Genomic DNA, 18,648 nt, shown 5'->3' with positions numbered 1-18,648 from the left:
CAGCAAACAGTAAACACCAAAAACACAGATCCTGACACCTTTCTTTTTTTTATCTCAATACAAATTTGAGCATAATTGTGCACCAATACATCAAAAACTGTCTGACTTTTCTATTCCACACAGCTCTTCTACGGACACTGTCATTATTGATCTGTTTTCAGTCAGTTCTGCTATTTTGTGGGTAAATAAACACACGTGGTAATCAGCAGCTGGTTACAAGTTTTGCTGACAAAAGTTTATGGTCACATTACCCATTAATATGAGAGAAAGACTGTGCAAAGCTTTTTTATTGCTTCATGAATTTTGGGGAGTGAGCAGGTTTTATGACATTGCAATTAGTGTCTCTAAATTAAATAGGGGGTATGTATTTGTAAAAAAAAAAAGGAGAAGAAGAAGAACAAAACCAAATGAACAAGAGAAAAATAATCAAAAGCATTTTATAGAAATAGTGAAAAACAAATTAAAATGCTGTTAAATAACATGGCAAAGTTTTTTAAAAACATTTTAATATTTTTTTTTTCTTGTTCATATACCTTTGTTTGAACTTGTTTGCAATGAAGAACCATTAAAACAGCACTATTGTGAGACATACAAGCACACAGTAAGCTTTGAAATCACTCAGAAGATTTTTAAACATTTTGAGTAATTCTAAAAATTGTGACAGGTGTAGGTGCACAATAGTGTACAACTTCCACAGTAGCTTTTTTTAAAAAGTGAATAAATGCATAAAATATTTCCTCTGTCTGTGACAAAGTTTTTTTTTAAAGTTAATTTAGAAGCCATAAGTTCTTTATTCAATAGCTTTTAGAATACTTTTGTTATACAAGTAGTGTGTTACACTTGTTTTTATGTAAAAATATAAATGCCAGCACAGGGCTTAGGTCATTTTATGAGCTTGCCCTACAAGATATTACTTTCCAAACTGAAGACTTACTGAGTCATCTTCTCTTTTTTACTTTTTCTTCTTTTATACAAATCAAACATCATTTTGAGCCTAAGAATATGAGAAATTTTATCAAAAGAAAAGCTGAGCAAATGTCAGTTCAATAGTTGTTTTTTTTTACTTGAACCAAAATGCTTCACATAACCTGAGCTTGGCTCTCTTTCATTGTGCTTTCTTTACCTAAAAATCATCTACTAAATAAAAAGGGTTGACAAAGTCATACTGACTATTTACCTTGGTCTTGTGTGAATGCAGGTCAGTCTGTTACCTACATCTTACTAATAGCAGGAGGTTTGAACAGCGCCTTGCACATAAGGCCTAAACTTGACAAAAAAGAAGAAAAAAAAAGGACAATGGAGTCTGGCCTCTTTCTGGCCTTTTTAGCTATTTCTGTTTTTTATATTGTTCTGTTTCTGACTGGCAGACTAGTTTCTATAGCTGCTTAGTGAAGTCATGGTCTCTTTACACAATAGGACCTTGTATTTTTGTGGGTAACAGCTCAGCCAAGTTCCTCTGTTTGACATCCTTTATTTTTACCACTTGTTTTTAGTCAAACTTTTTAATCTCAAAATGAGCTGCAGCATTTCCCATGGCTCATTTTATTTTATGTTAGTTATTGTTTAATAAGAGACCCCTAAGGTGGCTGACTGTAAGGACTGTAACAGAAGGTGGAAGGTAAAAGCTTTATTTCACAAGACAATGCTTCTGATTCTGATTTTGTTCCAGGTTGGGGAGAATGAAAGAGTTCCAGGACCCCCAAGTAGGACAGATATGACAAGGAGAATAGAGCAGAAGATGGAGAGTGGGCAGGCAGGTGAGCCTAGAACGATGGAGCTGAAAGGTTCTCAGGAGGAGTATGGAGCAACAACGGGTTCTTTGTCATCAAAAAGGATGAGTAATTGCAGCGAGGGAGTCAACAAAGTAGTCACACTGAGAAGTTCTTCAAGAGAAAACACAAGTCAGTAAATCTCAGAAGAATTCTGAGAAAAGGTTCATCACTAGACGTTCCAAAAATATCTTGGACCAAAGATCACTGAGGTGACTTCAAAAGTCCAGCTGTGAGTGAAGTTTCAACTCAAAGCATCCACTTGAACAACTTGGTTCAAGGGAAAGTAACTTAATGTTTCATACAAATTCAGAGTACCAAATGATTTTCTGTAGTTCCACTGCTTAATAAAGTAAAAGTCACTAGAATGCAGCAGTGATTGTCCTTTGATTCATCAAAAAAAAAAAGAAAGAAAAACTGTTCTCAAAAACATTGTTTTTTGTTAAACTTCATTTTTGTAAACACAGCTGATTTTGATATATTTGATTTTTTTTATGCAAACACTGGAAAGTCTCATGTGGATTTGTTTCACAGGGTGATTAAACAACCTTGAACCAGTCAGTGAATAAAAGCTCATTGTTCCCTGCTTTTTTGTTTTTTCTTTTTTTTCACAGTGTAACAGCTGACTTCATCTCAGAGTGCAGTGTCTAAGTACTCACCCTTTTTGGTATTTGTTCCAGCTCCTTCAAAAGTAAAATTGGTGCTACTGGATTACAGTGATCTTTCAAGTCATACCACACATTCTGGGTCAGATTAAGATTTACTGTAAGCTTTGACTTGGTCACTTCAACACTAATAAATCTTCCTGTCTGACCTTGCACAACAGTTGTTTTTTTGGTAAAACTTCTACTAAGTTTCAACTCAATGTAAAACTGAAACAGATTTTCCTCATGAGTTTCCCTGTACTTGGCTCCATCCATCATTCCTTCAGTTATAACCATCTTCTTACAGGCTCACCCTTTTACAGCAGCTCTAAAAGTACTCAGATTACGAGGCAAATTGACTGAAGCTAATGATTAGGCTGTTGAACGTAAGAATATCTAAAACAAACTATAAAGTGAGTAACATAAAGTCTAAAACATCAAAAGATAAATAAGTCCTGCAAACATCTCATAAAAAGCACATCAAAGTTTAGTATAGTCTAACAATATCTTGTCTTTTTAAAAAGAATCATAGGAACAATTTGGAGATAGTCGATTTCTTTCTTGTTCAGATTTGCAGTTGTTGTCCCCCTTTTTTATATCTTTGTCATCAAGTTAACCACAATGTTCTGAAAACATCACTGAAAAAAACTTCAGAGAGCAGCTCTTATCTCCTTGACTATTGTGCCATCAAACAATACCCAACTAATGAATGCAAACAACAGTTTTTTTGTTTTTAATTATAGAGATCCAGGTTATACAATTTACTTGGTTATTTTCCAGAAGTAAACAGATGAAACTGAAAAATGAAACTGAATGAAGGTTTAAAGTCCAGACAAGTATTTTAAAAAGACCAGTATCATGATCTTTTATTGATGATTTTACAGCACCATTCCTCCCAATGCGAACACTGACCTCTTAAAATTCTTATATATATATAGACGTCTTATAGTTGCTTTGAAATATCTGAAGTGATTCTATATCCCCTTATGAGACTTTGCCACAGAGGATCTACAATACAGTATGGCTAAAGGGGAAAAGTTTAGTTTTGCTATTTAAACATGGTTTTCTTGTGCTTTTAGTCTTTTCACATTGCACTGCTGAACTTTCCTTAAACTAAAACCAAGTATTATATTTTTAAAATCCAACTCACCCTTTCCGTAAATTTATGCAGTAACGGAGCATTTATTTGTAGCCATATTTAGATTCATGTTTTTCCAAATAATTATATTAATAAAATGGATTTCCATGTAAAGTCTTTTAAAGGACATCCATGAATCACTCCATCAGGATTTTGCCATGGGAGTCTTGGCATTGTCATCTTGGAATGCCCATTTTGTACAGAAAAAAAAATATAAATAGCAAACCATTCAGTCAGTTGACATTTATAAGCACATGGCATCATTTAACGTAGATCTGACCAACTGATGCAACCCCACATCATAACACTTACTACACAGATTTGTTATGGTATGAATTAGATATAACGGTTACGATGGATCTAGTGCTTGCTAAATAATTTAATAAATCAAACAAGTTTTATTCCTACCACGACCCCTGACAGGCTCCATAAATAAATTTGCATGAGTCATTTAACCCTCCTGAAGTCCTTAAAAGAGAGAGTGAAGAGAGGTGCAGAAACCCTGGTAACTTCGAGTCAATTTGACCCAAAGCCACAGGGGGGTTAAAAATGTTGCTCCCTAAAATTTTTGCGGTATGGAAGAGGAATTTAGATTTATAACATCTAATTTAGCACTGCACTTAAAACACAAGTGCCAAATATTTTCCAATTTATACTAAAATGCCCAACAGCTTTATATAAGTCATCCATAAATCTTAGAAAATGAAGTAAACAATCAAGCTAAGGTACAGAAGGAAAATATTTAACTTAAAAATATATTGTACAAAAGCCCACTTCTGCTGAAAAACAACAAAAAAACTAAAACACTTTACTTCAAACACACAAACACATTTCAGAGAACATGTCTTTAGTGTCTAATTTAGAAGCAAAGACTGCCTGAGATAAACACAAGGACAGCCATTATCTAAATCAGCCCAAGCTACAAAAGCTGCAAGCCATGGGAGCTCTTATTTCTTAAAAAAACAGCATCCATCTGCCGAACTCCCATAGAGCATTGTCACTGTACTGTACACATGGTGCTTTATTATGTCACTTTATATTACTGTATCCAAAATCCTCAAATAAACTCAAGCTGAGGGAGCAGTAAACAGCCAGGAAGTTGGGTCGCGTGGCACTAAAATAAAGTAGGAGAGACAAGCGGCATCGCTCTAAGTTGTCTGTAAGCATATTCTAAGGGGGCCAGTCATCTTGCCTTCCTGATAATGATGCTTTCATTAGCCATTGGGATGCAAGGCATGTCCTGTACACTAAAATCAGCAGGGATCTCTCTGTGTGAGTCTCTCTCCTCCCAGTGAACCGGTTTAGCTGCATTTTGGATTTTCACTTTTGTATTCTTCCCTCCACTTTGAGCCCATTAATGCAAATTACTCTGAGAAAAGAGAGTGAGGGAAAGTGCAAAGGGTAAGAAAAGAACCCACAGAGTGTGGTAGCAATCGTCATAAAATCTATTAAATTATTCTCTCTTCATGTGCCACCAGAGACCTTCTTCTGTGTCTGAATAGTCACTCAAGACATAAAGATTCTCTTATCACCTGCTGGAGTAGCTTGTAGGAAAATATGAATTATCCATTTGTGGAAAATTTGAATTTCATGGAGAATGAGGATATGGTCCCAGATGTTTCTTCAGGATTATGTGACGTGCAGGCTTTTCCTGGTTTGGCCCCGATATCCTGTGGAACTGCACAAGGCAAAGGGTGATGATAGATTCAAAGACCTGTTGACAACTCTGGAACAATGGAACATGCAGGGATCAGGAAGATTCTGGGCTTAGAGCTATACAGACAACTATTGTTTGATTTCCCACCTTTGATGGTAAAACTGTGAGGAATTTAAATATAGCTGAATATTCCTATTGAGTATAGTTCAAACAACAAAAAGCCAGCTGCATAGTGGTCAACTGACTAATGTGAAGCCCCCAGTCTGTGAACTTAATATGACAATTGAATAAAAGTGGGAAAGGGGATGTGGCATTTTGCCATTGTGATTTATTCATTTCCTAAATGAGTAATGCAAATCCTGCAGTCTGTTTAAGAGCCACTTCAAAATCACAGCCACTGTTTCTATAATCTGTAAGCCTACATATATGCAGATTTGTTCAAATACAAGATGAGAGGCCTTTTGAAGCACATTATTTTTGTATATATAAAGAGGAGGCATAGGCATGAAATCTGATATGAACAGTCTGTGGTCTCTGCCATAGTTATCATTAACTTTCAGGTGCAGCTTTCAGTCCTGTGTCTTGCTTTAGATGAGGCTGAGAGCATGGGCCGGTCCGCCAACTGCAAATCATTCTCCATTCTCTTTCATTAGCAGAATGTAAGCACAATGTAGCAGGTGTGGGCAGAGGGAATTTTTGGAAACAGGTGCTTTCATGTGCAGTAAGCAAGATGTATTCACTATAGTCTATGCATGGACAAATGAATGTGAGGGCTACAGTGGAGAGGTGTTAAAATGATTTCTAGGCTGGTGGAATTTTTTGCAGCTTGATGGAGATGCCCCTAAGGCTGATGGGAAGCTTTGATCAGAGTTGGAGGGACATGCCTGTTAAACAAGTTGTACATTTTTTTTGTCTGTCCCTGTGTATTCCTCTCTTTCTCTGTCCCTCTTTGTGGCTCTGTCTGTCTTTTATTTTTGTATAACTTCCTTATTTTCTTACCTTTTCCGTGCCTTTTCCCCTCTGTCTTTCAATACCTGACCTTCTGTTCCTCTTAATGAAACATACACAAACCTGAGGGTCAGAGGACCCATCTTGTGTCTACCATTATCCAGTCCTTTCTAGCTCCTCGGCTGGTTGCTCAGTTCTGCCCACAAAAGACAGGAATGCTGGAAAGATGGCCTGTGGCATTTCATGACACACATCATAACATGAAGAAAGGTACAACACAGTGCAGGGCAATAAAAAGTGAAGACAGCCCAATAGTTCTTGCAATATACATGCGCTAATAAATCATACAAATCCAATCCAAATACTCAGAGGTAAATATGCAGCTATAAATAATAGCCTTACTGCTCCCAGATTTCTGTGGTATTCAGTAAGATATTTCACTTGCACTATAACTTTACAGCAGCGTGTTTATTTCTGAAATCCCTTTCCCGGTGGTTTAGTGCTTCACTTTATGTCTTTTCCAGGGTCGGTTCAGCAAGGGGATTCTCTGACACCGAGCAACAGTAGTGAGTAAATTACTCCATTCAATTATCTGAGCATTTGCTCAATATAAATACCATCTGGGTGCTTGAAACAGATTAGTTTAAGGCCATTGTAAATTATTAAACTATTCCCAGTGAATGAGTCCCCATTCCCCTTTAAATGAGACAGACTTATGGGGTTCATACCAAGCCTCTGGTCGTTTGACTCATTCTGCACCTAAATCACGTCTCCCTAGAGCACTTTGACAGGATTCCCAACAGGAACATGAAAACAAGGCCTGCCATCACTTGACCCTCACCTTTTGCAGCAGCCCAAACAGTTAACCCATTTCCAAGACTAACAGCACTGGCCTAACAAGCATGAGCACTGAAATAGAGAAAATATGCATGAGCTGTAACTCAGAATGGCCTAGCATGACATATTCTCTGTCTGATTTAGATAGATTACTTGAGACCATAATGTATTTAGCAGATACATGCTTTTGCACGTTAGTTCATACTTATTTGACCTCAATCACGTTTTTCCTCTTGCACATAACTCTGAAAGACAACAGACCTACAGCAGAGGATTTCTCATTTATTCCACACACTCCCTGTGGAGGTCCGAATCAAAATGTGAACATATGGCCACACTGCAATGTGCAGACAGTGCTATTCCCTAAACTGCCCTATGCTCAACAGTACACTCAGCAACACTCCCATGCAGTTTTGTCAATATCCCCAAAGCTTTCAGCTCTGTTATAGAGAAGTTTTCCCCATCTTCAAGCCTTTAAAGCATCAGTAACGCATCCCTGCTCAGGGATTCTTACCAGTTTTTTTTTAGACAGCTATTTTAACATAAGCCTTCAAACTAGAAAGAGTTTGGGGATAGAATGGGTCCTCATGGGAACACTCAGAAACAGATTTTTTTAAAAATGCCTACAGGTAAGAAGACCTCTGCTGCAACTTTAGCTGCATGAGCATGAAAGATTTTATACAGCACCGGTATGAACTATAATCAGATAAAACATATAATTGAACAGGTTTTAAAATCAGTTAGGAGGCAAACACACACATACACACTCACACAACACAGTCACTAAATTTTAATGTTTCTATTTTCTATTTCTCAACACTGCTCAAGCATTGTGCAAAATGACTAACCTGGGGAACAAGCAGACATACTTTGGTATGTCTGAGTTTGGTCTGGTGACAGAGGTATCGTTAAATAAAAAGACTTCAGATAAACTATCTTTTACAATGTAAGAGCCAATAGACTCTTCCCATTGAGAGTCCCTGAGATATAGTGATCTACAGCTGGCAAACTGTGAAATAATCATGCTTTCCTCTGGCAGCTGATTCTGTGCTAACTTATTTAATAACACACAAAAGCTAAGCAAAAAATAAAAAACAGTAACTTTTAATTGATAAGTGTTTAATTTATAATGACTGGCATAATAACTTCAGTGTTTTTAAAAAAAGCCAATATTCAGGCAGCTGGAATGAAAGAAAATAAAAACACCAAAATATTGAAACTAGCAATGCTGTAAAAATACAGTTATTTTCCATAATGAAATTCAAGTTTTAGTTTTCATTTTGCATGTGATCTCATTTTTTAATCTATTTTTAACTGGTAAATAAAGGTTGTTTTTACATGTAATGACAATAAATGATATGGTTAAAAAAACGGTTTTATCCAGAATTTAGGATGAGATTACTGGCAATCTGTTTTTCTTTTGTGATTTATTTAAATCTTGCATATTTAAACATTATTTACTGTAATAAAGTGAATCTTCAGTATTAAAAGAATAATTTACCTCTTTAAAACTAGAAAATACTATTTTAAAATTGCCAAGTGGGGTTATAATCACAGTAATTCATTCATCCATATTCTGCAGCAGCTAAATACTGTTTAGGGTCATGAGGAGCTGGTGATGATCTGCAGCAGGCAAAGTTCAAAGTACACCTTCACATGTTCAACACAGAAACACAGAATAATAATAATCACAGATACACTTAAGGGTAATGTAGAATCTCAAATCCATCTAACATGAATGGTTTTGTACTGTAGGAGGAAACCAGAGTGCCTGGAAAAACCCGTGCAGTCACAGGGACAGCATGCAGGGACAGCATGCAAACTCTGCAAGAAAAACAAACAGAATTTTACTTTAAAATATTTGTTTTTAATGTTATTTACACTCTAACTTTCCAATGCTAAGTATATTCTAATGTATTTCACAAAAGCAGGAAAAACATAAATTGAAACATAAAAAGATCAGGATATTTAGAAACTTTTTTTTACAACATGAGACTCTTACCAAAATATTACATCATACTTTTAAAAGTCTGTAAAATTGGAATTTCCCATCTTATTTAAATCAGTTTGGTGCCACTGCCAAATTTATTCATCAGTATTTGTTTTTTTTATTTGATTTCACTGAACAAAACTGCATTATCAGTAAAACAGTTTTTTTATGTTTGAAGACAGACTTACAAACATTAGGGTGTTTCATTTGCCTTTTTGGCTTTCCAAAAGGTTTATTACTATACAAAAACTCCTTACTGTGCTTCTTTTCAGGTCATGGGGCTCAGGTGTCCTCCAGTAAGGTTTCTTCACATAGAGATCCTTCATCCATCATTCCCATCTGGCATAGAAATGAAACACTAAAATAAAGCACTGCTTGGAGCATTTTGGAAAACAAGACGAGACACTTCATCAAACAGCACATCATCAAAATGCACTTTCAAAGAAAAATAACTTCCGGTATCTTACCCCAGACTGTGAGAGCCATTTTTCAGAGACCAAGTATAATGGAAATTATGAAAAGGCAATTTCACCCTTGAGTAGAATTGGGGTGAATGAGTAGAAAAGATTTTAATGTTGGGTTGTAAACACTGAGATACAGGCCTGCAAGTTGTTGACAATTCTCCGGGGTGCACGGTAATGTTTTGTCGCTGTAATTCAACAAGTCAGCAGTTCAGAGAGCAGAATAAAACGTCATCCTAAATCTCCAAACTCCTCTAATTTGACAGAAGATTCCCTCATGTCTTCCACTTATCTTCACTACTTTTAAAACAACAAATTTTCATGTTTTGATTACAATAAAAGCATTGCATTGAGTTTCTTCAAGCTGTGCAACATTTGCAAATGTTTGGAAAAATGACCTTTTTACAAAGTTACTTTAACAAAGCAAGACTTTTCTCCTGTTGCACGATGATAATACATCATGTTCTAGTTTTTTCAGTGTTTGAGGAAACATAAAAATCAATTCAAGGCCATTATGATGATAACATCCTTCAGTGACTCCTGGAAGAATCTGAGTTTCTTGAAATAGATTGACCTTTCATTCATCAATACAGACTGTTTTGCAATCAGCTATTAAAAAAAAAGTCCTAAATCGATTGGGCAATGTGATGTAGAAACTGCAGGAAAAGTTAATCAATCTTAAATCCTCACATTTTATAAAATTTAGTCAACATGTACACATGTTGTGTAAACAAACCATTCATTTGCATGTTTTGTGAAATGACATTATGATTCATCCACAGCTGAAAATGTGGGAAAACATAATTATACTTTGTGACTTCTGCATATTTTGTTCTTTTTGTTTTGGATTGTAAGAACTTTCAGCTCATTTTGTGAGACACAATATGATTCTGTGGCAACTAGCATCATAAAAAAAATGTCCTAGCTTTCATCATTCAAAAATGAAATGTTAAAAAAGCACCACAATTAATCATTTTAATATTCTAGAGTGGAACTCAGGACAGAAATAAATGAATAAATGTGGAGATTTGTTTGAATATTGCTTGCCACCATAGGTGATTTAGCTAAAATAAACAGGTTAAATATATTATAAATATTAGAGTGTGTAACCTTATTTTTTAGTGGCAACTTTTTTTGGGGGGGGGCAGGCAGTGTATGTCATGAACCACTAGGTGGATTTTAATGAAACTTTAAGAAAGTAATCACTGGGTGTACATCTACAATAAATTAACTTTTCTAGTCAGTCCAAATCAAGATGGTCCTCATAGGTAAGCCACCTTAGCCAACATAAAGATGGCTACAACTCAGTCAGTTTTACAAATGTTTACCTGAACGTCGTGTTGAAGTAGCTGAAAGTCGCTTTAAAGGCATACTCTAAGCACTAACAGCTCACACAAGATCTTCCAAGATAATGTGTAAAGTCATTTAATGCACAAGGTTTAACAAGAATTGCTATAATTCCTTCATGTGTCATCACAAGATAATCTTAGTTTAAAACTCTAACATGAAAGGAGTGGGCAATGTGCATTCCTTCAAGAAATAGCCTTTAATTGGAGACTAAAATACACTGGATTGTGTATTTTAAAGATGTTTTACTTGTAAAAAGTAAAACATGTTGCACAATATTTTTGTTTTTTGCTGCAGTCTCGCTGCTAAAAATAAAGCATAGGACAGATAGTTGTCTTTGAATAGGGTTGTATAGGAAAAAGGCAATCCAACTACATATGACAGCTTTATGATTGATCATGAGGCTTCTGCTGTTCTGGTAACACGATCATGGTGAATGGACTGCACTTACTGGTGCTGCATGCGCTACAGTTGACAGAGATACGGTTGTGATTTGATGATAATATTATAAGGGCTGTGTGTCTAGACTCTATATTTCATCTGTAAGACTGAATAATTTTTTTGTGCAGATATTTCTGTGTGGATGTTGCGCATTTTCCCCACGCGTTGATTTTCTCCCTGTACTCAGTCTGCCACCATGTTTTATTAACTGGAGATTCTGCATTGTGCTGGTATGCCTAAGAAACTGAATCAAAGGAGACTGAACTTATCTTTTTTATTATTTTTTTTTAAAAGATCATTTGCTTCTTGGGAAAGCTCCTCAGATGAGCAATGAAATGTTTTCAAGAATCCAAAAAGAAGTCCAGTAACCTTTAATTTAATTTGTTTGGAGATTCTGGATTGAATATAAAGGAAGAGTGTGAACGTGTGCACTGCCCCCCACAAAACACAAAAATAGCTATCTCTTTCAGTTTTACAGATACTGAGCTCAAATTGAGTTTGGTAACAGCTGAGAGTCATCTTTAACAAACAACCTGAATGCTAATAGAAAATCTTCATTTAAAACTCTTGCAATATGCATTAATTCAAGAAATACTATTTCAATTGTGATCTGCAATTGTTTCTCAGATTTTAAGTTGGGTTTTGTTGAAAAGTATTACAATTGAATGCTTTAAGTTTTTTGATTTGTTTTCCTGGCCCAGCATACAGAAAATGCATTCATTTTAATCCAAAACTTTGACAAAAACTCTGACCTATGTCAACAATAAACATACTGAAAAAACAATATTATCCATACAATATAACAATATATAAACAACAACAACAAAATCATTGTAGATTTCAGCAGAATGAGTACATTTAGATAACACACTCATTCAAAATTTTAAAAAGTACACATCAGGCTTGAGAGAAATTTACATTAGAATGCTCTGCTTATATCCAAGTGTGTATATGTGTGTGGGTGTGTTTGTGTGTGTAGATATGATTTCACACATACTGCAGATATGCTGGCATGTATAATGCATGTGGTTAAGTGCAATTTTAGGTCATTGCCAGTGACGCTGCACTTTACAGAATAGAAAACTAAAGAAACTTAGCCTGGTTAGTTGTTTGCCTCGTGTAAAATAAGATTTATTATTAATATTATTATAAAATTGTATAGCCGAAGACCTAAAGTGTTTTTACATACACAAGATACACTCTCACACACATTGTGCTTTATGTATATGAGGAAATTGTAGACATGACTATGGTAGACTTGACCTGGTTACCGTGCCTCTCATTTGTTGACAATCAGAATAAACCCTCAACTCCCCTCCCAACACATACATACACACTCCTGCAGCTCCAACCAGGACACAGTGCGTAAAGGAAATGAGTGAAAATTAGTTGTCAGCTGCAAACCATTATAGGATGAGGTTAAAAACTCTTTTGTGGAGATTTTAGGGATTTTTGTTGGTGCAAGAAGCATCAACCATTTTGCTGTCAAAAAACTTTTTTGTCAAATGAAAGCAGAAAGATAGGTCTGCATAAGGTTGATGCTATGTGTCTTTGTTGTGCTTGTGGTGTGATTAACCTTTTTGGCACCGGTAACTCTGGCTGTACACAGGTCAGAGACATGGTTGGCAGGAAGTGTTGACCCAGCTGGTGTCTGGATTGGTTGGACTTATTACTGCATGGCAGCACACCTGGGAAGTTGAACTTAGGTCAGTTCAACAGTTAATAGCACACTCAGACCCATTTCTTTCTGTATGCTGTCATGTAGTTTTGACTGCTAGTTTGAGTCAAAAGAGCAGGGGTCTGCTACATGCAGCTCTTTGGTCACTCTGCAGTGCCTCTTTATAGCTTTGACCAAAGCCGACATGCAAATATTGATATTTATAACCAATATAAAGGCTGGTTTTAGCAGTTTTCCTGTCAAAATTGATTCAATATGTGAAACTCTTTTGTGACAATATGATACTAATAATACAAGGAGCAAGCCATAGTAGTTTGTTAACCTGCTAGCTTATTTTAAAATCTGCTAGAAGTCACAAGTTGCTAAGTGGAACTTAGCACACATGCTACTCATTACTATATTACAAGTCTATAATAGATTTGCCTTGTAAAACATGTAAAAGTACCAATAAATGTCAACAGTTTGTTACAGTTCTTTATTTCCAGACTGTAATAAACGAGTTTTTTTAAGTATTTATATAAAACCTAATGAGTTGTGTGATAAGTTGTGTGGCTCTTGTCAAACTTTTTTAGTGTAAAAAGGAACAACGATGTAAAACTATCAGTGCTTTCGTCAGTTAGATGGTAATAAAAAGAACAGGAGGCGTGTAAATAGGCCAAGAAGAAAGATTTTGTAAAACATGCTGAATATGTTATACTGTAACTGTTATGACTTATGTGTCACTACCTCATTATTAAGGAATGTATATGCCTGGCTATATTGTTCAGATAATAGGAACTCTTTTCATCAGTAGGTTGATATGTTACTGTGCAATGAAAGTGAAAAACTACAAAAAACAAAACATAGTATACTCATAGTAATATATACAGGAGTTAAACAGATGTAGACCTGGTAGATGTGTTTACAAAAGTTGCAAAAGTGTTTCTACAAGATACAATAGGTCAAAATTATGTTTACCAAAAGGCCTTTAAATTAGCAGAATTTAAATACAAATGCAATTTAAGTTCCCTTCTCAAGCTGCAAATTGTTATGTACAATAATAACCCCTGGCCACATGTTATAGTCTGCCACAGTGTATACACACCCACATACACACACACTTTACCACAACTTGCACAAAAAGGTAAAAAAAAAAAAAGATATTTGCAAGATCAGCATTTATTTACCTTGTATTTTTCAAATAAAAAAACACAAGTTATGCTTAGAATCATGCTTTTCCATAATGGTATCTTCATATGATCCTAGATATTGTGCAAACTATTGTGTGTTTTATACCATAAGACAAGGACATGTTCATACATTAATGTAAATGTATATTTGACTGCATTTTATGTAAGATGTTTTGAAACCTTTGAATAGTGGTTGAGTAATTTTGTTGTCAAAATCGAACCGAATTAGGTTTAGGTGTTTAATTAGTTTGGGGTTTTTTTAAGGTAAAAGAACTTGGATTAGTTTTGTAAATATTATAACAATTTTCATCTAAATCTATAGAGTTGTGCAGTATTCAGGTAATTATGAAAAAAGACAACTGCAGCAGCACTGACTATTTATCTTGTTTTTTATTTTTAACAAAAGACTTAATAGCTTTATGTGTGAAGAAAAAATTACTGAGCATCAAGACCTCACTGTAGATGCTGAACTCATAAAAATGTATTTCTCATGTCCCATTATTGTATTTATTTATTGGATCTTTTCAAAAAGGCAGCTACAGTATAAGGACCGCACTAGGTCTGAAACAAATTTTCCCAAGAAGAAAATAAGCAGTGTTATGTTGTATATTTATGTCAAATCCTATATCATACTGTATACTTTAACAGGTTTAAATTAAAAAAGAAAAATCTAAGTTATTGCAAAATAAAATATATTGTCTACAGTCAGCCCTCTGAAAATAAATTTTATTTGTTTAAATAGGCAATTTGTAGCTTGGGGGAAAAAGGAGATTAAAAGAATCACTTTACCCCTGCCGCCACCACCATCCACCATTGCTCCCACCTCCTACTTGTAACATTTCTAGAAGCATGATGGTGAAATATGTAATAACAAAAAAATACAGAAGAAAGAAAAGCATTGCACTCACTCACTGCTTATAAAACATCCACTTCTTTGAGGAGTCGTGTTTGGTGCAACAGATGGTTATTGTTTGAAAGGGGAATCTCCTTCCATTGTGACTTCTGGAAAGTTATTACAGGTACTCTCCCTTTTAGGGAGATTAGAACTATGACCACGCAACACATACCCCTCACATATCTTTGCAGCAACTCATGTTGCTTTTTTTCCGAAACTAGCAGCACTCTTATCACTGTCTTTAAATTTTTGTTTGGGTGATGCTGCACACAGAATCTTTGCCCCTTTTTCCCACCTTGTGCACAGCTATTTGATGGCACTGAGAGTGAACGCCTCCAAGCACTTGTGTGGCAGCAATAGCTGAGACCTACTACATCAGTCTGACCAAACATAAGAAGTTCACTGCAGGGTGGTTCATGTGCTGAGCAGGCAAATTCTCATTTCAAGGAAAAAGTCATGTTTTACCTATCCAAACACCAGGCATATTCGCATAGTTCGTGTTCAGACACATTTGGACGTAGGAATGACTGTATTTACACACTGTTTAATGTTTTGTTTTATTCTCAACTTGCTCAGTCTTTTCATGTCCCTTTAAAGAAAATAGATGTTTTTCACGAAAAGGAGCTGAACACAAAATTATTAGAGGTATTAAAAAAGAATAAACAAGATTAGATATGAAAAAGCTTAAACTGATCATTTAAAACAACCTATTCAAAATCCGTTCACGCAATAAAAGAAAACTTAAATGTTCAATGATTTATCCCATACAAACTTTGAATAATTAATGAAGTTGGTCCAAAGAAGACAGAAAAAGCAAATGAAGAATGCTAGATATTAATAATAAACAGATATACAGAGACATACAAAACTGTCATATTCAAGTAAAGTTTTAAGACAATGTAGAAAGCAGCAGTTTTTAATCATCTGTACTTTTGATGCTTCTTCTTACTTTAGTCAAAAGATGAGCTTTTCCTTCGGGCCTTTTTTTCCAAAAGGCAAAAATATACAATAGCTTGTTAAAATGAAAAACAAAATAAAAATGCATGTAAAAAAAACAGTAATTTGCATCATCCTGAGCTTAAGATTGTAAAAAGAATTAAATGTGCAAAACATTTCCAAGGCCAAAAGAATCCAACCTACTTTCATAAGTCATGACACTCATTCAAACAGAATAAAAGTAAGTTTCATCTTAGAGCAAGGCTGTTAACACATGTCTGAAGGTGCAATAAATATTGGCCATTTTACATTCAGATACTTATTCACCCAGAGTTTGAAAAGCCATATACTTTACCCATCAACATGATTTCTGTACCTGTCTCAAGGTCAAATGCTTTGTTCATGTTAGAAAAGTATACAACTTGTGGTATTTTATTAATGCAAAGTAATATATATATATATAAATGCATAAATTATACCTGACCTTGTAGGTAGGATTTTAAAACTAGAATTTCTTAACTCTGAAAAGTTACATTTAATGTCACAAAGACACCTGTAACATTTCATAAACAGGTCATTTACCTTTTACTTGACTTGTGTGCAACACTGATGATTCTTTGTCCCCATTTAAGAAAAAAATATTTGAAAGTTTCTAACATTTGTCAAGTGTTAACCAAAGCGTCTATTATAGAAGAATTCTTTGTTAGAGATAAAGGCTTCTAGCCACGTTCTAGAAAATCTACAGAAATACCTGCTTTTCTGCTTTTTCAAACATAGAAAAATGTATCAAAGTGAAGTTTCAGTAAATGATTTTGGTTAAATTTATGTCAAATAGGTGTCACAATTTAAGCATTAAATGACATATTTTCTGCAATGATTTGTCATTGTGAAATGTGTATAGATACTCTGTGAAACAGTAATGGGCTCCACACAACGTCGCTCCCTCTCAGTTCATTTCCTATGAGATTTGTGTGATGAGGCGACAATCGCTTGCCCTCCTCCAGACGAGCGACTGGCGAAATTGATGCATGTAAAATTTAGAGCTCGTACACGTAGATGTGCACACGCAGGCAGACAATTCGAAATGTTCAGCTTTTGTCGCTGTCACATGGCACTAAAACCAATCAGCGAGGGTTTCATTGGCTGACCAATGAGTGGAGAGTATGCTGCACGCTGCAGTCTGCAACCACTTTCAACAAGAAGGAAAGCATTATTTTAGTTATGTTTGACTTTCCTATATTACATTACATTTCTTGCAGTAAAATCTTCTGATTCTTCATCATTGCCTTATCTGACACAGACTGCTTTGGAAATGTTAGAATCCCGGCAATTTCATAACCAATCAAATTTCTTGGAAACAACCTAATATTAAACCTCTACACTTTTGCATGACACCATTTGTTTTTTGGCATTCAAAGTGCTTTATGATGTAAAGCACTTTGAATGCCTTGCTGCTAAAATGTGCTATACAAATAATAATTATAATATTTTAACAGTATGTGCTCAGCACATATTTTTGAAGCAAAACAAAAGCTGTTCTGTTGAGAAAAAAAACAACAAGCTAAACAAATGATGTCACGCAAAAGTGTAGAAGTTTAGTATTAGCTAATGTATGCCCATACTCTGTACTCTATGACTGATTTCACCGCTGATAAGGTACTAATTACTGATAACAATTTGACACATCACTTCAGAAATGACCAGACTATCCCTTTAAGACTCTTCGGACAAAACAGGTTTGTTGTGTCAAACTGATAATGCTATCTTGATTGATTTGATTCTTGAGAGACAGATGGCAGCAGAAAGGGTGAGTACTGGAGACAGATGGAGTTAAGTGTGGGGGTATTTGAAGTTTGGAATACGTCTTTGAAGCCTGGTAGCTTTGTAACGAGCTTTAAACATTTCCCGACCACAGCAAGACATTAATTTCACGTTAACTTTTAGTTCTAAAACAAATTTTGACAAGTTGCCCCCTTTTTGTTACTCGTTTTATCCTTTTTTTCTGCCTAACACTAACAGAGAAAACCAGATGCTTTGTTTCTCACACGTTTACAGCAACAGCATCACAGTAGGCAGCTGCGTCTGAGCCTCTTGCCGTCACCTCCCCTCCCTGTGACCATAAACAAATACACCATCCCACCTGAGGCACAGCAACCATAAACAGCACCGATCAGAAAACCGGCGCACTCTGAACAAAGTGCTCCTCTTTGACAATCTGTTCTCGTTATAATTACTGCGCCTTGCTCGGGGTCATTAAATATTCATCCTCCATCGACTGGGAGCGCTCCAACTCCAGTGACAGCTCTTTTCACAAAGAGATTGGTAATGCACCATTTTCTTTTGTCTGCCCCTTGTGCTTTCAAACTTTCACCATTGTTACAACAGTTTTGCAACTTTCACTTCATAGTTTCACCGCGTGTTTACCACTGTGAACCATCTCTCCTCTCTCTCGTAAAACACACAGCAACAAAATATTAGAGGGAGCTGAAAATCACTCCTGTCCCGCAGGATTAAGCATGAGAATTACCTAAGCATGGGCACCATTTGGGTTAAATCTATGTGAGGAAGGTGCATTTAATATGAGAAATGGGTCAATTCAATATACTCAGCTTTATTACTCCTGTGTATCTTTAAAAGCAAACCTAACGCCCACCTAATTCCTAATGCCCACAGCACAAACCAGGGAACAGCAAAATATTAAAGGTCAAAGCCATGTTAACAGAATGCACAGTCTAACC

This window comes from Kryptolebias marmoratus, linkage group LG8 (genome assembly GCF_001649575.2).
Source record: "Kryptolebias marmoratus isolate JLee-2015 linkage group LG8, ASM164957v2, whole genome shotgun sequence".
Taxonomy (NCBI): domain Eukaryota; kingdom Metazoa; phylum Chordata; class Actinopteri; order Cyprinodontiformes; family Rivulidae; genus Kryptolebias; species Kryptolebias marmoratus.
Note: the sequence above shows the minus strand (reverse complement) of the source record.